At 46.1% G+C, this 24,072-nt stretch overlaps 1 protein-coding gene across 1 annotated transcript in view; it reads right to left on the bottom strand.

The window, feature by feature from the left end:
* The window catches only part of DSE (dermatan sulfate epimerase), a 92,929-nt gene extending 69,659 nt beyond the window's left edge, over positions 1-23,270 (bottom strand). Inside the window, exon 1 of the mRNA XM_068231334.1 lies at positions 22,741-23,270. The gene's annotated coding sequence lies outside the window, so the exon portion shown is untranslated. The remainder of the gene's footprint in view (positions 1-22,740) is intronic.
* Positions 23,271-24,072: the final 802 nt, after the last annotated feature.

The raw sequence follows: 24,072 nt of genomic DNA, 5'->3' as shown, positions 1-24,072 counted from the left end.
GCTCTCGCTCTTCTCCCCCTTGCCCTCTCTCTCTCCTATACAATACTGGCAGCCGGCGGCAATATAACAGATGAACCTGCTGGCTTCGGCTCTCGCTCTCCTCCCCCTTGCCCTCTCTCTCTCCTATACAATACTGGCAGCCGGCGGCAATATAACAGATGAGCCTGCTGGCTTCGGCTCTCGCTCTCCTCCCCCTTGCCCTCTCTCTCTCCTATACAATACTGGCAGCCGACGGCAATATAACAGATGAACCTGCTGGCTTCGGCTCTCGCTCTCCTCCCCCTTTGCCCTCTCTCTCTCCTATACAATACTGGCAGCCGGCGGCAATGTAACAGATGAAGCCGCCGGCTTCGGCTCTCGCTCTCCTCCCCCTTGCCCTCTCTCTCTCCTATACAATACTGGCAGCCGACAGCAATATAACAGATGAACCTGCTGGCTTCGGCTCTCGCTCTCCTCCCCCTTGCCCTCTCTCTCTCCTATACAATACTGGCAGCCGGCGGCAATATAACAGATGAACCTGCCGGCTTCGGCTCTCGCTCTCCTCCCCCTTGCCCTCTCTCTCTCCTATACAATACTGGCAGCCGACAGCAATATAACAGATGAACCTGCTGGCTTCGGCTCTCGCTCTCCTCCCCCTTGCCCTCTCTCTCTCCTATACAATACTGGCAGCCGGCGGCAATATAACAGATGAACCTGCCGGCTTCGGCTCTCGCTCTCCTCCCCCTTGCCCTCTCTCTCTCCTATACAATACTGGCAGCCGACAGCAATATAACAGATGAACCTGCTGGCTTCGGCTCTCGCTCTCCTCCCCCTTGTCCTCTCTCTCTCCTATACAATACTGGCAGCCGACGGCAATATAACAGATGAACCTGCCGGCTTCGGCTCTCGCTCTCCTCCCCCTTGTCCTCTCTCTCTCCTATACAATACTGGCAGCCGGCGGCAATATAACAGATGAACCTGCCGGCTTCGGCTCTCGCTCTCCTCCCCCTTGCCCTCTCTCTCTCCTATACAATACTGGCAGCCGACAGCAATATAACAGATGAACCTGCCGGCTTCGGCTCTCCTCCCCCTTGCCCTCTCTCTCTCCTATACAATACTGGCAGCCGGCGGCAATATAACAGATGAACCTGCCGGCTTCGGCTCTCGCTCTCCTCCCCCTTGCCCTCTCTCTCTCCTATACAATACTGGCAGCCGACAGCAATATAACAGATGAACCTGCCGGCTTCGGCTCTCGCTCTCCTCCCCCTTGTCCTCTCTCTCTCCTATACAATACTGGCAGCCGACGGCAATATAACAGATGAACCTGCCGGCTTCGGCTCTCGCTCTCCTCCCCCTTGTCCTCTCTCTCTCCTATACAATACTGGCAGCCGACGGCAATATAACAGATGAACCTGCCGGCTTCGGCTCTCGCTCTCCTCCCCCTTGCCCTCTCTCTCTCCTATACAATACTGGCAGCCGGCAGCAATATAACAGATGAACCTGCCGGCTTCGGCTCTCGCTCTCCTCCCCCTTGCCCTCTCTCTCTCCTATACAATACTGGCAGCCGTCGGCAATATAACAGATGAACCTGCTGGCTTCGGCTCTCGCTCTCCTCCCCCTTTGCCCTCTCTCTCTCCTATACAATACTGGCAGCCGACGGCAATATAACAGATGAACCTGCTGGCTTCGGCTCTCGCTCTCCTCCCCCTTTGCCCTCTCTCTCTCCTATACAACACTGGCAGCCGACGGCAATATAACAGATGAACCTGCTGGCTTCGGCTCTCGCTCTCCTCCCCCTTGCCCTCTCTCTCTCCTATACAACACTGGAAGCCGACGGCAATATAACAGATGAACCTGCCGGCTTCGGCTCTCGCTCTCCTCCCCCTTGCCCTCTCTCTCTCCTATACAATACTGGCAGCCGACAGCAATATAACAGATGAACCTGCTGGCTTCGGCTCTCGCTCTCCTCCCCCTTGCCCTCTCTCTCTCCTATACAATACTGGCAGCCGGCGGCAATATAACAGATGAACCTGCCGGCTTCGGCTCTCGCTCTCCTCCCCCTTGCCCTCTCTCTCTCCTATACAATACTGGCAGCCGACAGCAATATAACAGATGAACCTGCTGGCTTCGGCTCTCGCTCTCCTCCCCCTTGCCCTCTCTCTCTCCTATACAATACTGGCAGCCGGCGGCAATATAACAGATGAACCTGCCGGCTTCGGCTCTCGCTCTCCTCCCCCTTGCCCTCTCTCTCTCCTATACAATACTGGCAGCCGGCGGCAATGTAACAGATGAACCTGCCGACTTCGGCTCTCGCTCTCCTCCCCCTTGCCCTCTCTCCTATACAATACTGGCAGCCGGCGGCAATGTAACAGATGAAGCCGCCGGCCTCGGCTCTCGCTCTCCTCCCCCTTGTCCTCTCTCTCTCCTATACAATACTGGCAGCCGGCGGGGACATGCATGTCCCCCCAGATTGGTTAGTCGCGGCAGGGAATCCTGGTTGTTTGCTTGTGACGAATAACACTCCCCGGCTGCCAGTGTTCTATAGGAGAGAGGCAGAATACAATACAATCGATTACATTAACACTTTTGTTACGTGAACTATTAATGTAATTAGCGCCACCTGCCGGATGCGCCAGGCTAACGGAAAAGTACCCTTTATTGTTACATGATCATTTCAAGAGCCAATTGAGTTGTAAACTCACATACAAGTGGTTTTAGAGCTGACACCAGCTGCACATGTTTACATTAATATTAACCTGCTTAAACATATTACAGCTCAAATAAACATAAGACACTTGTAAGGTATTATTATCCAAATTAAAATGGCATATGAATGTCAGGTTGCATTATAGCTCAAATGAACTTCACGGCAAACAACTATGCACTAGGCTTAATTTTTACAGCAGTGAAGTATTTTATGACTATTAGCTATGAAACAGGATGTTTAAATATACTGTATTTTTTCATTGCCATTTACATTTATTAAGGGTTTGGAGCGATACATTAAATCCAGCTCCAACTCCAACTCCAACTCTCCAATATCTGTTTACATCTCTGACTCCATAGCCCTGTTCCTAACCCTATTTTTTAAGCAATGCAAGTTGCCAGGCAGGCTTGCTACTAATACTTTTAGCCATAGACAAGCAGATCAGGTGCTCTGACTGAAGTCTGACTAGACTAGCCACATGCTTGTTTCAGGTGTGTGATTCAGGCATTGTTGATGCCAGAAAGATCTACAGAACTGCCAGGCAACTGGTATTGTTTAAAAGGAAATACATATGGCATCTTACATTTGCTTCTCACTTCAGGTTCCCTTTAAACACACTCAGTGACTCAGTATGCAATTCACTTTTTCTCCTGAGTTTTTTCCTACAAGATCATTTTTCATCTTTGATTTAAAATAACTTTTTAGCAGTTTGCAATGGAAAAAGTACTAAAAAGTATTGTCAACATTATTTTGAGAATTTGTTTGCTTGCTGCTGGTTGTGTAAAAGGCATTTTATTTACAAGTTGTGAATATATCACCTGGGAAAAAACTCAAATGAAAAAGTGAATTGCATATGGCCCACAGTGTTTTCAATAGCAGAGATTATGTTTTCAGCAATAGTAACCGGGGCCGGTTGTAGGTAAAATTACACCGCACACGTGGCTGCCTAAATGATGCGGCATACTTTTAACGCTGCGTGATCCTGTTCATGGGACACAATAGCGCAGGCACAGAACTCAGCTGTCTAAGGACAGCTCAGCTCCGGAACTCCATCAGGAGCAGTTTCCATTGGCTCCAGACATTCTGAAACGGCTCCTGACCTTCTGATCACAGTGATTAGGAAGTGTAAAAAGTAAAAAAATAAACACTCTGGTCCTTAAAGAGAACCTGTACTGAGTAAAAATATTTAAAATAAACACATGAGGTAACTTCAAATGAACATTACATAGTTACCTTGCCATCAGTTCCTCTCAGAAGCTCACCATTTTCTTCTGACAATAATCCCTTCCAGTTCTGACAATATTTTGTCAGATCTGAAATATATCAGTTGCTGTCAGTAAAATATCAGTTGCTGTCAGTTATAGCTGAGAGGAAAACTGATGTACCAGGTAATGTCCATGTTTCCCTATGGCTCAAGTGGGCGATGTTACAGTTTAACTGTGTGCTGACCAGAAAGCTGTTATGGGTAATGGCCATTTTCAAAATGGAGGACTGAAAGTTCTCTTGATCACAGTGAACAAACAGGATGCGGGACAGGAGAAAGACAAAGAGGAGTAGACTACATGGAAGGTAAGTATGACTTGTGTATGCTTATTTTGACTTTTAATTTTCAGTTCAGGTTTTCTTTAAAGGGATCATAGCAGTTGGTCAGCAAGGAGTTAATATAAGCATTTCACAAGCAAGTAAAAACAGCATCCAAAGATTAACTGCAATAACTGACATCAAAAACATAATTTTACATAACCAGGGACTGTTTAAACTTGCACAGGCAAGGCTATGTGCTGTAAGTGATACTCCTTTTATTTGCAGTAGTAATTTGAAGGTTTAGCTTTCAGGAGTACAACTTTCCGTCATCCAATCCACAAGTACACTGATGCAGGTGAAGAAACTAATGTTACTGTGAATAAACTTCAGGACTGAACCTTTCATTTGATACAACTATAGCGTTAACCCTTGCTTTACCTTATTCACAACTTACCGGAAGCCAAGTTCCCTGCATGAACCTAGTTTAAACTGCAGACGTTTTACACATTTTTCCCCCAAATGAAGCTGTTTCCTGTTACTCATTTATTATGTTGGAAAAAAAGAGGAACTTAAAAAAAAAACAGGTCTAGGAAAAGGAAGTTCCGTGCCAAAGTTCCAATAACTATTTTGTTAATTTCATTTTAAGAAAAGTCGTTGTAAAATCTGAGCAGGACATTCTGAAAATAGTGAAAAAAAGAAGCTGCAGATTTCATTTTCACTTCTAGATACATACATTACTTAGCTGATTTTCCCCCTGGCTTCTCCATGCGCTCTAACCTTTCCCCTGTAAAGAATGTAAAGAATTCTGGTCTCTCCTTCAGGGATTTTAGGCTTGTTTTAACCCAGACAAGACATTCAAAGTAACTAAATGGCTAGCTAACTTAATGGCAATAACAGACAAGAAAAAAGGCCTGCTGTCTAGATTTGCATTTATGTACAGAGATGTGCATGCTGACTATTAGAAAATGATGCCGCATGATGCCTCCAGGAATTACAACCGCTAGACTAGTTAGGATAATATTACACAGGCATGTCTGGACTAGAGTAAATGATTTTGTATACAAAGAACCATGTCCTACATAATGTATGCAAATATCAATCTAGGCTAAACAAAACATAAAAGCCCTTCTCCAATCAAAACTGTTTTCTTTGTCTCAGTGCCCTCAACTCCTATATAGTTAATATTAAACCAATCCCAAATGCTGGTATTTATGTGCAGGGGCATCTCACCCACCAGGCAAGTATAGGCGGTTGCCTGGGGCCATATGAGGTGGTGAGGCGCCATGAGGTGGTGAGGCGCATTCTCCCACCGCTGCTACTGTGACCATGTTTTTTTTTTTTTTTTAATTATATTACCTCCCGACTCAGTCCCCGGTGCTCGGCACGCTACCATGTGCTCAGCAGTGCCTCCACCTCCACTTCTCCCCAGCCAATAGAGCAATCAATACTGCTCTTCTCTGCCAGGCTCCTTCTTTAAAGCCGTGCCCCTTCTTCTCAGTAGCCACACAGGTAAAGTGTTTATCCCGTGTGGCCCAGCCTTTAACTCCGCCCCACGCCAGTCAAACCAGGAGCCAGCGGCCAGCCAGCTTATGCCCCCGACAGTCTGACCCCCCACCTGTGTCACTGGCTGCACACAGACACTGGAGCGAGACAGCCAGGGGACAGATGCAGTCACAGAGAGAATAATGTGATGTGTCCGTGTTGGAGCCCCGCCCCCGCACAAGACAGCAACACAGCCCGGGAGAAGGGAAGTTTCTGCTCCAGAGTAGTGATGGGAATTTCGGCTCTTTTCAGAGAATCGACTCTTCTGAATCGGCTCCCATTAAAGAGCCGGCTCTTACGGCTCTGAATCGGCTCTTCATTAAATATCACTAAACACCACTCAGAATCGGAGTAAAAGCCCCGCCCCGTCTCCATGACAATTCCAGACTGCTTCTCTGACAAGGGCAATCCCTCCTGCTACTGCTCTGCTCCGCCCCATACACTCCTACAAGCTGCAAGAGGAGGACTACATCTCCCAACATGCCTCAGCGCCCTTTATTGCAGAGCAAAGCAGAGCTCTGTGGGGCATCGGCTCTTTCAAAACTGAGAACCGGCTCTTGTCGTTCGCAGCAAAGAGCCGCTTCTTAGAGCTGGCTCGTTCGCGAACGACCCATCACTACTCCAGAGATGATAAGCTGCATGCACAGGCAGAAGAGAAGGTATGCAGGCAGGCTGCTAAGAACACTTCCTGTCCTGTGTGCAGACTCCCAGTACTGTTATAACTGCTAGAATGTGCCCTGCTCTTTTGATAGTAGAGTTTTCTTTGAAAGCTGGTTAGGCTGTAGGCTGGTAAAGCTGTAAACCTGTGCTTTAGTGCTGTGCTGTCTCTCCCTCTCCCCTCTCTGTTCCTCTGCACTCTCTTCCATCTTATGCTGTCTCTACCCCTCTCCCCTCTGTTTCTCTGCACCCTCTTCCATCTTATGCTGTCTATGACTCTCCCCTCTGTTTCTCTGCACCCTCTTCCATCTTATGCTGTCTATCCCTCCCCCTCTCTGTTCCTCTACCCCCCTCTTACATCTTATGCTGCCTCTCCCTCTCTACTCTTTCCCTCTGCTCGGATTACGTGCATTTTCTGGTGAAACGCTTCCACATTACGATTATTTTCTGACAACGCTGCCCCATTACGATTATTTTCTGGTGAAACGCTGCTGCCCTATGATTAATTTCTGGTGAAATGCTGCTGCAATAAGTGTATTTTCTGGTGAAACGCTGCCACCTTACGAATATTTTCCGGTGAACTGCTGCTGCAATAAGTGTATTTTCTGGTGAAACACTGCCACATTACGATTATTTTCTGGTGAATTACGATCTTGAATTACGATAATTACTATTATTTTCTGATGAAACACTGCCGCATTATGATTATTTTCCTGGGGGGAGGGGCTTGGGGGGGCGCCACAGGTTTTCTCGCCTGGAGTGACAAAATGACTAGAGGCACCCCTGCTTATGTGTGCTGCTGCTGCTGCTGTTCCACTGCCCTGTTCTATAACATAACTTGTGCCCTCCCCCAGAAAGAGGCCCTTTCTTCCTCACCCTCCTCCCACCCCCCAAAAAAGGAAGAACTCCAGTATAGGTAGTATAAGTAGGTAGCCAAAGTGACCCCCAAGATAGACACCCCATTATAGTTAACCAAAGGTGCTCCCCTCACCTACAGGGCATGGGTGTTTGTGGAGATATGTAGCTTCTTGCCGCTTCCCTGTCCCCAACACTCCCAAACCTGCAGATCAGGGGCGACCTGAAGGGAGAGAGCAGCGCATAGAAACCATGGCCACATTCTATTGTACTGCATAACACTTGCAGTTCAATGTCTGATAAAATGTATTGTGACTGATTGAGCATGCAGTGTGATTTAGGAAACGATCACTACCCATTCAATTTCTGTATGGAGAGCACAGTAACATTGTTAGTTAGCTCTCTCGTCGTGCAGGGTTGGGTCCCCGATTCCTATCCCACCCAGGGCATCTGGTGACTGCGTGGGTTTTCCCCGGGCACTCCGGTTTCCTCCCACATCCCAAAAACATACAGATAAGTTAATTGTAGTGTCTGGATAGTGTAATGGTTAAGGGCTCTGCCTCTGACACAGGAGACCTGGGTTCGAATCTCAGCTCTGCCTGTTCAGTAAGCCAGCACCTATTCAGTAGGAGACCTTGGGCAAGTCTCCCTAACACTGCTACTGCCTACAGAGCGCGTCCTAGTGGCTGCAGCTCTGGCGCTTTGAGTTCACCAGGAGAAAAGCGTGATATAAATGTTGTGTGTTTGTTTGTTTAATTGGCTTCCCCCTAAATTGGCACTGGACTATGATACATACATTACAGGATACATACATAGACATATGACTATGGTAGGGATTAGATTGTAAGCCCCTCTGAGGGACAGTTAGTGGCATGACAATATACTCTGTACAACGCTGCGGAAGATGTTGGCGCTATATAAATACTAAATAATAATAATTGGAGAGGCATTGATAAGCTTGGCATATGGGGCTGTATTAAAAAATTATAATAAAAAAAACTATTGCTGCTCCAAGCTCTAGCAATACCCCTCCAGTGTAAAGACCTCCCAAACAACCAATTTCCTAATGTAAAAAACAACTCCCTCTCCATGTTCTAGCAAACTACACCCTCACAGCTCCTCACTCTAAGCTTCTGCCAACCACAACAGGAAAGAAAAGCTTCAAAATACTCATTTAAAAAGTTCAGCAGAGAAATCCCTGGTGCTGAAATCATTTGAGGTATGTGTTAAAATCAGTAGGCGCCAAAACAAAATTGCCTCTTGCCTAAATGGTGTCAGCAGCTAGTGTCCCAGGGTTGCCAGTCACCACACCAATCAAATGAATGGAGCCCCTATACTCAGAGAGAAATCATGTACTGTATTCATTTGCCCCTTCCACTGCTTCAACTTGGGGCAGCAGCAACAGTTAATATGTAGAAAGGGCCTGTTCACACACGTGCATTGCAGATTTCAACAGCACAAAGCACACTGCGAGCTGCAATCACATCAGAAAGTGCACAGAAAGCTTTTATTATCTGATCAGAGAGGGATCTTTCTGATCAAATTCCCTCCACACACTTGCCCAGTAAGCTCATGGCGAACCAGAAATCCTAGGAGTGTGTAAGGCCTGAGAAAACTGCAAAGCGCTGTGGTTTAAAAAATCTTTTAAAAAACGCTCCCATTGATTTGCATTAAAAAAAAGTGGTCAAATCGATGCAAAATCATTGCAATCTTTCAAAAAATTGCGATTGTGTGGCTCTTGCTGAGATTTTTACGCAAGTCAATGAATGCGGGTTTTTTGAATGCAAGCACAGCACTGATGCTCAGCAAAGCGCTCTGCATTGTTTCTCAGGCCTTAGGGGCTAAAAAGGACCAAAAATACAGAAGGTATTTGCGATTATTCAGGTTGGAGGGAGCATATAATGTCTCCCACAATGCATCACTGCTGAATATGCAAATCTTCCCTTTGTTGTCCCTGTAAACTAAACACACCTCCAGAACTGCTGAAATGTGTCAGGTTGTTAGTTGTACACAGCCACAATAATCCACCATGCATACAGACTGTTTCAAACTGGTTGGTTCTCATTAGTGCATGGCAAGGATTAAAAGGGAACCTTAACTGTGGTTAAAAAAAAAAGCTCCCGTCGCCATCCTGGGCATGTACAGCACGAGATTTCTCGAAGGACGGCGATGGGAGCGTAAATAAGGACAAGTGCGGCTAGGGCCGTGCAGGTATGTGAGATTGGGCAGTCGTTTATCCCAAGTGAACTGCCAGGCTGATCACTGACCGAGTGGCCAAGAAGTGTCGGGGGCTGCTGTGCACACACTGGATTCTCAGCAGAGGCAGTTGTTAATGGCCACCTCGGCCAAGTTTCATCTAACGTGTATACGGAGCTTCAGAGAGTCGTGGTATCAGCTGCAGTGGTAGTTGAACAAAAATACCAGATCTCTCTTCATTGCTGATTCATTTACACATTGCGAAAGATAATAAAAAAGCACTGTCAAAGCATTCTGTGGAAAGGCCCAATTCCATGGAACTAGGAATGTGAGGGAGGAGTAACATTTATGATTTATACCTTTTACTTTTTGTTGTACTTCAAGTTTTCAGAAGCTAAGTTCCTGAAAGGTCATCAGCCTCTCTCTTTAAAGAGCCATACTATCTCAGAATAAAAACACATATGTAAGTAGATAAATACTTGCTCTACTTGCATAAAATATGTATTGCACTGTCCACGTTTTGATTTTAGTAATTTTTCTAAAGAAAGTGCATTGTCTCAGCATGAGAAATATTGGCCAATCAGAGAGGAACAGAGGTGTGGGAGGAAAAAACAGGAGGGAAAAAGGCTTCAGCCAATCAGGCTGCATTAGTTAAGTCTGAAGGGATGTAGAAAAGCAAAAAAGGACAACCCAGCATGCCCTGCAACTTCCTTTTTGTGTACCAAATAAGTCATGTAAACTGGGGAATGATAATTTATCAACAAGAAAAGTAATAGTGATTTTAACTTTTGGATTGCCTGATTAGCATCCTTATTACTTGTTTACCAGATAAAAAAAAATGATTTTTGATTTTATGCCCGACAGTTACACTTTAAGAGGAGGAATACACTATAACACATTTTCAAAATATCAAACATTAGATTCAATATAAACACGGAATCCAATAAAAAAAACCATTCAATATAAGGCTCCCCCTTAAATGTTCAACCATTTTGTCAATCTAATGCTAGGTACACACTATGAGATTTTCTGGCAGATTTACTGCCAGATCGATTATTTCCAACATGTCCAATCTGATTTCCGATGAATTTCCGACCATTTTACGATCGATTTCTGATAGAAGTGAGCGGAAAACTGAACGGAACAGAATCAGTCTGTATAGCTTTGTAGTGCGGCGAGTAGAGATGGACCGAACATCAGATTTTAAGTTCGCGAACTTTGAAATGTGGGCTCCATAGACTTACATGGCAGGCGAATGGCTGCCAACTTTAGCGGTTAATAGCAAATCCCGCCTTAAGTGCTAGAAACACCAAATTTGCAGGGAATGTGGAGGGGGACAGTGACTACAAGAGGAAAAAAAACATTTTAAAAAAAGACCTTATAGTTTTTGAGAAAATCGACTTTAAAATTTCAATATGAAAAAAGAATACATTTAAATGCGGTAAATTACATTTATTGTATCAAACTAACGGTAATGTCAATTTACATACATCAAATGAAAGAGCAATACATTTTATGACAGGGTTAAATTAAATAAAAATATGACGACAAGAAAAGTCCTTTAATGTTCTTAATTAACCAGTAATACGTACACTGGCCCCCTGGAGCCCCCACAGCACCTATCAGGGTGCCAGTGTAGGTGGGGGCGATATGTGCAGTGTGCGGGGAGGAGGATGGAAAGCCGCGGAGAGAGACGGAGAGAGATGCAGCTCTGCTATACTTAGTATAGCAGAGCTGTGCGGCGGTGAGCGGTGTCGGATGCACAGAGTTCTTCAATCAAAGTAACTAAGAAGGTCACAAGATAGAGGATATTAGCGTGGGACGTTTCCGAGGATATTGGCGTAGGAACTCTTTTTTAAAGATACAGGTAAGTATCAGGGCTGTGGAGTCAGTACAAAAATCATCCGACTCCGACTCCTCAGCTTATGAAACCATCGACTCCAGGTACCCAAAATTGCTCCGACTCCTTAGTCTAATTTTTACAAAGGCTATGGATTTGGTTCAAAAATCATCCGACTCCGACTCCTCAGTTTATTGAAACCACAGACTCCGACTCCAGATACCCAAAATTACTCCAACTCCACAGCCCTGGTAAGTATTTCTGGTTAATTAGGAATATTAAAGGACTTTTCTCATTGTTGTGTTTTTATTTCATTTAACCCTTTGTGGAAATGGATAAGGGGTACTTTGTACCCCTATACTCATTTCTCCTGGGAGAGGGGTGGGCATCTGGGGGTCCCCGTCCTAAAGAGAACCCCAGGTGGCTTCTAAGAATTATATCAGCACACAGAGGCTGGGTCTGCTTATATTTCCCAGCCACTGTTGCTATCTCAATCCCCCCTAAGTTCCCCCTGCGCTCTGCTATGCACTCATAAATCACAGCCGCGCTGTCAACACGCAGCGGGCTGTGTTTACCTATGTAGTGTCACTCTCGCCGATCCCCCCGCCTCCTGCATAGCTCCGGTCCCCGCCCGCGTCCCTTCCCTCCCTGCTTATTGGAGGGAAGGGACGCGGGCGGGGACCGGAGCTATGCAGGAGGCAGGGGAGCGGCGAGAGTGACACTTCATAGGTAAACACAGCCCGCTGCGACACGCCACGTGTCGACAGCACGGCTGTGATTTATGGTGGCATAGCAGAGCGCAGGGGGAAATTAGGGGGGATTGAAATAGCAACAGAGGCTGGGCAATATAAGCAGACCCAGCCTCTATGTGCTGATATCATTCTTAGAAACCACCTCGGGTTCTCTTTAAAGGGGGCTCCCAGTTGCCACAATGACTCTCCCCCCCCCCCCCCCCCCAGGGTGTCGCTGCTCCCATCTCCTCCTGGGGCACCGGGGTGGTTGGGAAGAGTCCCTTGTCCATGGATTGGACAAGGGCTCCAGTGGAGAGGGAGAGGTTTGGCCACCCCTCCCCCTCAAAGCCTTTCCATACCATGGACAAATCGGGCTGGTATAGCTCAGGGTGTGAGGCCCCAGTCGGCCGGGCATCCGCATTCTGGTTATCCCAGCCTGCACGGGGGAAAGGGGGTTAAAGAGGCTTGGGAGGGAGGACCCCACTGCATTTTTCTTTTACATTTCCCACACTCTGAACATTAAAAAAAACTGGTAAAGTTGCCAGGGATCTTCTTTATACAGCCATATTGCGGCTGTATAGGGATCCCTGGCCAAAGGGTTGCCACTTCCAAGGTGTTACCAGGGGATCCGTACGCACTGCGTACAAACCCCCAGGAAACCACATCATGAAATTCATTGCTCTTTCATTTGATATATGTAAATTTACACTACTGTTAGGTTGCTACATTATCTGACATTTACAGCATTTAAATGCATCTTTTTTTCCTATTGAAATTTTAAAATAGATTTTCTCAAAATCTATAAGGTCTTTTTAAAAACTACTTTTTCCTTTTGACCCCTCCATATACCCTGCAAATCTGGTGTATCTAGCATGTAAGGGGGCTTTGCTATTAACCGCCAAAGTCGGCGGCCGCTTGTCTGCCATTAAAGTCTATGGGGAAAATGCGAACGCACATTTTTTTAAAGAAAATTTGTGTTAAACACGAATTTCGAACACCCCTTGTTCGCTGCGATCTATTCGCCGCCATAACAGTTTGGCCCATTTCTAGTGGCTAGCGGTGAGAGCCCTGTGGCTGTGGCAGGGAGACAGATATTAGTTTAGAAGCAATTAGATCTAATATTGGGGTATATTCACTAAACTGCAGTAATGAGAATATCGTGCACTTCTCAGTGCTGCAGTTTAGTGAATATACCCCATTAAGTGGGGCACACAATAAAGCTTTGAACACACATTAGGTATAGCTCAGCCGAGAGTACAGCAGCTTCCAATGCCTCGGCTAGCGTTCAGCCCGGCAGATCGCCAAGTGCTGGCCAAGGACATTGTTCAACTCACCCCTCCGACTGTGTGACGCTCCTTGTGCACCACTCCGTTGGTCCTCCCCACCGCAGAGCAACAGAATTTGTCAATACGTTAGCCTGAGGGCCCTTTTACACTGGGGAGTCGAGGTGCAGTAAATTTACCGCACCACGCCCCCGGGTAATGAAAGTCTATGGGGGAGTTCACACTCCCCATGTTGCAGTACACTGCGTTGGAAGTTCCCTATCTAATGCGAGTGCATACCTATGTGACCGTGCGGCTCCTGCGCTGATCTGCGTCAGACCGGAAGTCATGTAAGTCTATGGCGACGCAAGGTTTTTAACCACTTGAGGACCCACCCTTTACCCCCCCTTAAGGACCAGCGCTGTTTTAGCTGATCTGTGCTGGGTGGGCTCTGCAGCCCCCAGCACAGATCAGCGTGCAGGCAGAGCGACCAGATCGCCCCCCTTTTTTCCCCACTAGGGGGATGATGTGCTGGGGGGGTCTGATCGCTCCTGCCTTCCGGGTGTTGCGGGGGGGGGCACCTCAAAGCCCCCCTCCGCGGCGAAATCCTCCCCCTCCCTCTCCTACCTGGCCCCCCCTGGAGATCCGGGCTACACAGGACGCTATCCGTCCTGTGCAGCCAGTGACAGGCTGTCTCCTGTCACATGGCGGCGATCCCCGGCCGCTGATTGGCCGGGGATCGCCGATCTGCCTTACGGCGCAGCTGCGCAGCAGCGCCGTACAATGTAAACAAAGCGGATTATTTCCGCTTGTGTTTACATTTAGCCTGCGAGCCACCATCGGCGGCCCGCAGGCTATTCACGGAGCCCCCCGCCGTGAATTGACAGGAAGCAGCCGCTCGCACGAGCGGCTGCTTCCTGATTAATTAGCCTGCAGCTGGCGACGCAGTACTGCGTCGCTGGTCCTGCAGCTGCCACTTTGCCGACGCACGGTATAAGCGTGCGGTCGGCAAGTGGTTAAAGAAGCTGGTGGTGGCTGTGTAGTGCGCATGCGCGGAAGCGTATTTGCTACAATATGCTTCTATGCGCTTCGATATACCCGAAACAGGAAGTGACTGCAAGAGCGCGCCACTTCCTGCTTGGATGGATGCCAGATGCTTATCACAAGCAGCATGCTTGTTTCTGGTGTTATTCAGACACTACTGCAACCAAAGAGATCAGCAGGGCTGCCAGGAAACTAGTATAGTTTAACAGGAAATAAATATGGCAGCCTCCATATATCTCTAACTGTACAAAATTTTCCAGCAAATTTTCGAAACTTTAAAGAGACTCTGTAATAGAAAAAAGTTCCCCTAGGGATAACTCACCTCGGGAGGAGGAAGCCTCTGGATCCTATCGAGGCTTCCCCCGTCCTCCTCCGTCCCACGGTGGTCTCACTCTGGCCCACAGAAAGCACAGCCGGCAATTTGTCAGGGTGTGCAATATTTACTTTTCCCTGTTCCAGCGGGGGCGCTGTTGCGCCTTTCGGCTCGGAAATAGCCAATAGCCGGAAATAGCCAATCTCAGTTGGGCCCACTCTACTGCACAGGAGGCGCAGGAGACTTGTGCCTGCTCAGTAGAGCGGACCCAACTGGCATTGGCTATTTCCGAGCCAAGAGCCACTACTGCGCCTGCGCTGGAGCCGGGAAGGTAAATATTGCACAGCCTGACAAACTGTCGGCTGCGCTTTCTGTGGGCCAGAGTGAGACCACCACGGCAAGGAGGAGGACAGGGAAGCCTCGATAGGATCCAGAGGCTTCCCCCTCCCGAGGTGAGGACCCCTCAGGGAATTTTTTTAAATCTTAAAGAACCTCTTTGTCCTTTGATCCTCATGTCTCAGAAGTGGTTCAGAACCATACAAAGTACTGTCCAGTTCTGAAACATGCCTGAAGAAGAAACTTAAACGTTTGTTCTCTGGTTAAACTCGATGGACGTATGTCATTTTTCAACCCAAATAACTATGTAACTATGTAACTATGAAAGCTTGCTGAAAAATCCTGTAGTTAGTGATTAAAGGTATCACCTAAACAACTTTTGTTGTTATGTCTTCGGATTTTCTCCATGACTAATACGGAATCACACACAACTAACTATAGGGTAGGAGAAGTGGCATTGCTCAAGAGTGCCTAAATCTGCTGGTCCCATGAAAGTTTTGCTATGGGGCCCTACTATCTCTAGCTACGTCACTGGTGAGACCAATGGTGCCGTGCTCAGACATCGGGCATTGCTAAAGATCTGACATGATGGACCATTAGCGATCATCATTTCTCATTTGTTTCACACAATGCTGTCGTTCTGTGTGTAATACTCACAGATACCCACATTTTACGCACTACCAAAAGTCTATCAAGTGTCCACCTGGCAGACCGATTATATTGGGATGTGGATCATTTGTCAGGAATGTTAGTAAATATCTGGATTTTCATTTACAATGTCATGTCCAATCCCTACCGTCCTATGTACAGGACATTATGCATATGTTTCACATTTTGGATGGATTGCATGTTCTCCCTGGTGGAATCAGTTGAAAAGGGCGCCTGAGCCATATGTATTAAAAGGGCGCCTTCATAGACGTCAATGTTATTTCTGCAAATCTTGGCTACAAGGTGGTGAAAAGGGTGCCCGAGTTTTCATTTCGGCTACAAGGTTTTCAATCAAATTTTGATTCGGGTACAAGATTTTCTGCTACAAGGTTTTTAATTCTGCTAAAAAAGGGCGCCCTTTTATAGCCAAGATTTTTTATTCGAGGGTGCAGGGGAGGGGGTTAAGATTAGGCATCACGAGCGGGGGGTTTTAGGATTAGGCACCACTAGGGGTGGGGGGGGGTCTTAGGGTTAGGCCCCACCAGGGGAGGGTACTGTGTGAAAGTAGGGAGAAGTTAGGTCAAAGTAATCACCGGGGGGGGAGGGTTAGGCACCACCAAGGGGGTCTAAGGGATAGGAACCACTAGGGGAGGGTTCTGTGTGAGAGTAGGGAAAAGTTATGTCATAGTAATCACTTTTCTCAGCAATATCACTGTTCTAGGCTATATCCATGCCCTTTTATAGCCCAACAAATTTTGCCTATAACAGCATGCTTTTTATAAACTACACCAGCTACACCAGGCACCCTTTGAAGCCAAATTTGGCATTTCGGCTACACCAGGCTCCCTTTGTAGTCAAATTTGGAATTTCATCTACACCAGGCACCATTTGTAGCCGAATTTGGCATTTCGCCTACACCAGGTGCCCTTTGTAGCTTAATCTAACATTTCACTTACACCAGGCACTCTTTGTAGCAGAATTTGGTCTTTCGGCTACACCAGGAGCCCTTTGCAGCCAAGTCTGGCTTTTTTTATCTATAACAGGCGCCTTTTTTTCCGGACGTCATTTTCTAATGTATTCCTGGTACCCTCTTGGTTGTGCTGGATGTCGAGGCCCTGCACTCAAGTATTTCATACTGTATGGAAATACTTAGAGACACTGCCCCAATCGGAATTGGAACATTCAGAATTTTTGTTGTGTTTGCTGGAATTTAACGCCAGATACAGAAGAAGGCCAGGAGTCACACCAGCATGACGGGTGAGCATACAATAATCACCATGGGTCAAAGGGGTACACATACACTTGGGAGGAGACCAACCAGGGGCCCATCAGTTGTCAGGGTATCAATTGCAGTTACTGCAATGCACCTATATGTCCAAGATTTTCCACTAAGCCTGATATATCATTTTACTGATTTAGTACAGAAATCGATTAAATTTGATCCAGTGGCCATCGATATCTGCAACATTCAATTATTATGATCAAATTGGCCAGATGTTGATGCCAAAAATTGAGTAATGTATGAGCACATTTAGAGAAAACAGCTATTCTGACTGTTATAGTCCAAGCTAATAGTCACTTTGAGAAAATATAGACTGCCTGAAAGAACTCAGCTATCTTTATTAGAACAGCAAGAGGCATAGCAATGGCTTCTAGCAGGTCAGTTAAATTTGGCTCACACTAGACATAAGCCTTAAAGGGAAGGTCCGAGCTAATTAAAAAAAAAAAGGATCTACTTATCCAGCCCCTATCAGCCGATATGTCCAGCGCAAGCACAGTAGATGCGCGTTGGCATCTACACTGGAGGGGACCCCGGGCCTGCGGCTGGAAGCGGAGCTGTGGCAAGGGACATATCGGCTGCTAGGGGCTGGAGGAAGCCCCGGTTAAGTAGATTTTTTGGGGTGTTTATCAAGCTCAGATCTGTCCTTTAAGCTGGCCGTACACTATTCAATTATCACTTTTGTTATTTTATTATGTTATTCATCGTTATTTGCTTGATATTACAATCAATATTATGATTAATCTATAATGATCAATTATTTTATGACCTACTAAAGACCAATACTGTGGGTTAATCTCTCCATTGATTTAAGCTCTATAGATCTTTATATTTAATTTTGATCATAATATTAATCGCAAATGTTTAAATCCGCTTCAAATTATGATTGATTAGAATGTCTAACTTTGGGGGGGGGGGGGGGGGTGAATGTACAGTCTATGGCCAACTTTATGCTGTTTTTTTAATGCAATGTCTAGGTCTTTGTTTCAGTGTCCAATGTAAGTCCAGAGTGGAAGTGAACCTATGAACCCCATCCCTATGGGGTCTGATTTGCAGCACAGTCACAGAACCCTACAGCATCCTCATTTGGGAGGAAGGTGAGCAGGTGCGCTGCCACACCCCCATCCCTCCCAGAAGGCCTCTCCTGTCTACACTAGATTTAAGGAGATACGCAACAAACCCACTGTCACTTATCAACTTTATACCTTTATTCATGTTAAACTTCTACTGGGTGGGTGAGACATACAGTATGGTCACCCCCACAGTCCACCTCAAAACCTTTGGAGACAGAGCAACAGAGCCTTCTGTCATACTGCCCCTACTCTTTGGAACTCCTTCCCAGCCCCAGTCAGGACATCTCCATCCCTGAAAGCATTTAAGTCCAAAGTGAAAAACCACTTGTTTAGACTGGCATTTGAACACCTGACTTTTTTCCTCTGGAACACAGTTCAGCCTGCAACCCTGTATTGATATGAAACATATCTATGCGCTTAGAGTCCTATGGGAGAAAAGTGCTTTACAAATGTTAAAATGTTATAATAATAATAATAATAATAATAATAATCTGAACATTTGTATAGCGCTTTTCTCCTGTCGGACTCAAAGCGCTCAAGAGCTGCAGTCACTGGGACGCGCTCAAGAGGCCACCCTGCAGTGTTAGGGAGTCTTGCCTTGAACTCCTTACTGAATAGATACTTGACCTAGCCAGGATTTGAACTCTGGTCTCCCATGTCAAAGGCAGAGCCCTTAACCAGTACATTATCCAGCCACTGTACTATTGTATTGTATGTGCAGGGCTAGGTTCACATTGTGCGTTGTGTTGCGTTCCATGTAAGAGCACATTATCACTGCATTGCTTTGTACTGATTACAGTCACTATAAAGCATGCTTCACTGTACTGTTAGCACGAGAATCATGCGGTAAATCCACTGCATGCTGTGCATTAGGGTACTGCAAACCATCAGACTGCACCGCAATGGTTGCACTCTGAACGTCACATTGTATTTGCATTACAGTGCGACATTCTGCGTTACAATGCGGACGTTACAATGCAGAGCAATACCGCCCATGAACCTAGCATAAAGGATGTCTGATTACTGGTTACTATGAGGTCCTGCATTTTTAACTTTGATATCATGCTAGTAGCTAGTATATTAGGAGAAGCCAAATAGGTGACAAATTCCTCTCTTACTGCGTAAACCATCTGGCAAACTAACACCTCAAAAACCCATCATTTTCAAACTCCCAGCAGGCTCATCAGAAAAGAGGAAGCAGATCCTTATGAAAATGTATTTCTTAAGCACAAAGACTTCTCAATAAGTTATGTGTGAGCCTAATAGTACTGATGGGTTCAAAGGGCACCTCTGCTTGTCTCAATCGATTCATTGTAAGGTTTTAAGTAGAAAAGCAAAACAAATCAACAATTTATAAAACAAATATTTTATTTACTTGAAAACATTTTGAGAACATTTACAAACAACTAGGCTCTACTCTCGATAAACATATATGTTTGAAAAGGTATTAGAGTACATTATATAAACTGGTTCTTATAGGGGTAATAATGTTGTATGTTATTAGGTGTTCAAAAAAACATACTGTACTAAAATGAATAATGCACAGAATCTCATCACTATGTTTAAAGAGAACCTGAGAAGAGAAAACAAAAGTTTTATACATACCTGGGGCTTCCTCCGTCCCCATTCAGGCTAATCGGACACTCGCCGTCCTTCTCTGCCACCTGGATCCTCCGCTAGGCAGGCCGGTAACTTTGCAAGTCAGGGTGTACTGGGCATGTGCGGCCCGGCTGCATGAGCCCCATCACTGGGAGAGTTTTGCACCTGTGCAGAATGCTCCCAGCCACGGGAGCACGACAGGGATAGCGCACAGCCAGGCTGCACCTGCATTGACTGGTGAAGTCACAGGGCTGCCTAGCGGAAGATCCAGGTGGCGGAGGAGGACGGAAAGGTACCCATCAACCTGAAAGGGGATGGAGGAAGCCCCAGGTATGTATAGAAAGAAATGTTTGTTGTCTTAGATACACTTTAATCCAACATTTGTACCGAATCAAACAGTGGGGTTGATTCACAAAGATTTACCTATTTTTCACCTTAACTGTAAGGAGTGCTAATGCATGAGATAAAGAAATAAGTAGAGATAGTTCATGAGATAAATAGATAAGGAGAGCTAAACCATGATTTAAGTCAGTTAAGGAGAGTTATACAATGAATTAAGTCAGTTAAGGAGAGCTAAACCATGAGTTAAGTCAGTTAAGGAGAGATAAATTGTGAGTTAATAAGTAAGGTGAGATAATTTAACAGAAAAGCTTTGTGAATCAGGTTCATTGTGCTAAAAACACCACCAACATTAACTTAACATCCTTCAAGACACTAGCCTTAGCCCTAACAAGAACAGTGACCCCGGTTCACATTAGCGTTCGCTATCCGGATTTTCCGGATCTGATCCGGACCGCATACTGTACAAACGGAACGTACGTTCCGCATAGCAATGCAAAGGCTATGTGGACGTTCACATACGTACGTTCCGTACAGTACGGAGCCGGACCGGATCCGGACTCTTTTCCAACATGCGCTATTTTTTGTGTCCGGATCTCCGGCCCACGCATCCTGACCGGAGCCTGACCTGAGCCTGACAGCACCATCAGGAACACAGAAACCAATGGGAAACGGAAGGCACAGAACACACTGCCTACAAAAACCTGACGTTCTACCCCACTTCCTATGCGTATCCAAGCGGCCATTTCGGATGGGGACACATGGGCCAAGCATGTCTGGAGTGGAGCAGCAGTGACAGACGTGCTGGAGCTGTTTGGCAGAATATTGGAGGTGGAGGTGATGCCTACAGCGGAGGAACCTGATTGTACATGTGCACCAGGTGCACCTTCTGCTGACCCGAACATTTTTTTATTTATATTTAACTATTTTTTGCCCACGGATCCGGATGGCAGCCTGATGCATGCCTGATACAAACGGACCGGATCCGGATCGGAACCGTATGGTTCTGATCAGGATCAGGTCAGGATCCGATCAGGATCCGGTCCGTTTACTTGCCAAAATGCAAGTGTGAACGGGGCCTTAGAGGACAACAACTGAAGCGAAAGGGAATATGGAGGCTGCAATATTTATTTCCTTTTAAGCAATACCGATCCTCTGTCTCTAATACTTTTAGCCATAGACCCTAAACAAGCATGCAGCAGATCAGGTGTTTCTGACATTATTGTCAGATCTGACAAGATTAGCTGCATGCTTGTTTCTAGTGTGATTAATTTCACTACTGCAGACAAATAGATCAGCAAAGCTGCCAAGCAACTGGTATTGTTTAAAAAGAAATAAATATGGCAGCCTCTGTATTCTTCTCACTTAAGTTGTCCTTTAGGCTGCATTCATGGTGGGACGTTGCAGAGTTGCGTTATAAACTCTTATAACGCAGCTTACCGCACTGCAATGCTAATCCTATGGGATGTTCACAGTGCGACATTATTGTCGCATTGTATTGTGTAGCGTTATGGTAACTCACTACTTGTAGTGCGTTACCTCTGCACGCACACGTTACCAGGTACTGGAAAGCATACTTTTCATTGCCTGTATGATTTACTGTACCTACTGTATGCGACGGTAACGCATCGTTAATGTGCGTTACCAACTTTTTTTGCGTTGCGTTGTAATGTCCCACTGTGAACCTATCCTTGAGGCCTCATTCACAGTGGGACGTTGCGTTGGAATGTGACTTTAACGTCACATTCCAACGCAACGTCCCACTGTGAATGAGGCCTCAAGGATAGGTTCACAGTGGGACATTGCGTTCCCTTGATGACAGGAACTCAAGGCAACGAAAAAGTAGTACTGCATGTTACAGACGCATTGCATAACATACATTGAAGCATAGTCAATAGAAAGTATGCTTCATTGGATGTGTTAACACATGCGTTTAGTGGTAATGCAGTGCGTTACCATACTGCAACCCGATATACCGCAACACTACCGCTGCTCTGTGAACGTCACATAGGTGGTGCATTGCAATGTGGTAAGCCGCATTACAAAGCGGCTGTTTCACCGCAATGCACCACTGTGAACCAACTAACTAACCCACCGTCTACCATTAACCCTATCTTCACATAAACTTGTTAACCTAGAGAAGCATCTTATCTGTGACCAAATCTAATTACAGACAAGCAGAATTCAAAGTGCCCAAATCACTGCAAGAAAAGCTACAATTTCTCCAACAAATAATCTAAATGATTAAAGTTATAACTATTACTAATGGTGAGTAGTTAATAAAAATAATAAAGTAATACAAATGGTCATAGGTAAGCAAACTTCAGAAACCAGACAGAAATTTCCTTTGCCACTATTACCAACAAATTCCATTCATTACTCACAAATTGAAACAAAGACTGCAAAAACGCAGAAATATGATAGGACCAGGCAGAACAGTAACCAGACTAAAGGAATAATATACATTGTATCTTATTGCACAGAATATATGAAGGCATAGCTTTACCTAGACACATGCGATGGAAGGTCTGCTAGGTGGGCCACAATCTCACTCTCTGCCATAACCTTGTTGCCCAAACACTAAACTTTCAACCCCGGCTGTCACCACATTCACACATTTCCTTCCGACTGCAAAATAACCCGACGTAACACAGTCCATGCCTAGTCGTGATTTTCGCCTACGCCTATGTAGGGTTTACACAGAAATCTGCTAGTGAAATCAGAGTTTAGACTCTACTAAGCTTGTATGTAAATAAACATATAAAATAATTACTAGTAAGCATTATGAATACATATAAATACAGGTTGTAACTCACATGGGTCTGTGTCTATCCTGTGTCAGTTTTGCAGGCAGGCTGCGTGCCCCAGGCTAGCCCTGTCTGTGGAGGGCATTGTGCGCAGAGCATCCTCAGCCTGCTGGATGATGGGAGTTCTGCTCCTCCTGGACTGTAGAGTAGCGGCAGCTGCTTACTGGAGGATGGGAGTCATGCCGGGTGCTGCAGGGAGTCCTGCTCCTCCTGGAGACAGCTGCCTAATGGATGATGGGAGTCATGCCTGGTGGTGCGGGGAGTTCTGCTCCTTCTGGACTCCAGTACAGGCAGCTGCCTACTTCTCCGTCACTACCCCAAGTTTTGCTCCAGATGAGTCTGTCTACGAAGTAGAAGAGCACAGCAAATGTAAAACTACAACTCCCGGCATCCCCACAAAAGGGGACACAAATTCTGCTGTCTGCCCCCTTCCTTCTGTAATCAAGTAGGGAGCCGCGTTGGCAAGGAAGCCCCTCCCCCAAGAATGCATTTAACCCTAATATACCAAAGGGTGGGAAGCACAGGGGGCTAGCAGGGAAAAACAGGGGTTTGGATTTGGGAGTCTCTGTTACTTTGCTGTCTCCTGCAACGTCAGCACAAGAAGCAATCAGGCTGTTCCAGTTCATATCCATGAGAATCAGATAAACTCTGGAAGTCAGTCATGAGGCTGCAAGAAATAAACTGCATATTCAGTAGATTCATTGGAAACAGTCTGTAATAGTAAAGTAATTTATTTCCTGTACCTGTGGTCTGTTAATAACTTATAGGGTCTGTGAAAACATGCCCTCTGCAGCAATGCTTTAATACAGAGATAAGGAATTACACACAGGGCAGTTTCTAGGCTAAATTGCACCCATGGCAAGGGTGTAAAAATTGCGTCCCTTCCCCCCACCGCCGTGGACTCGCGAACCCTTATTCTTTAGGGACAGTCACACAGCCACAGGTCACAAGTAAATCTGCCTACTTACTAGTGACCAGCCGCTCATCCAGGAGGAAGCAGGGACCAGGAAAACACACAGGCGAAGAGAGCCACACACTGACAGCCTGCAGTACCGCTACAGGACATCAGGTGTCATCCCGTGATGGTGACATGATGATGAATTGACATTGGACGCAGGCATCCTAGGAGGAGTCAAGAAAGGTGATCACGCTGGTAATCTTTCTTCTTCCATTTGGCTGCACTGGACGTCACCAGCTCTCTAACGCTTATGTCCTTATGCCTGCACCCCCCCCCCCCCCCTTCTTCTACTTGCCGGTCTGCACCCAGGGCAGTCGCCCTGCCCGCAATGACCAAGAAACGTCCTTGATTACACAGACTACAGTATTTCTCTCCTTCCTGCC

Source organism: Hyperolius riggenbachi, chromosome 4 (genome assembly GCF_040937935.1).
Source record: "Hyperolius riggenbachi isolate aHypRig1 chromosome 4, aHypRig1.pri, whole genome shotgun sequence".
NCBI classification, from domain to species: domain Eukaryota; kingdom Metazoa; phylum Chordata; class Amphibia; order Anura; family Hyperoliidae; genus Hyperolius; species Hyperolius riggenbachi.
Note: the sequence above shows the minus strand (reverse complement) of the source record. Positions and strands in the feature narration are given on the sequence as shown.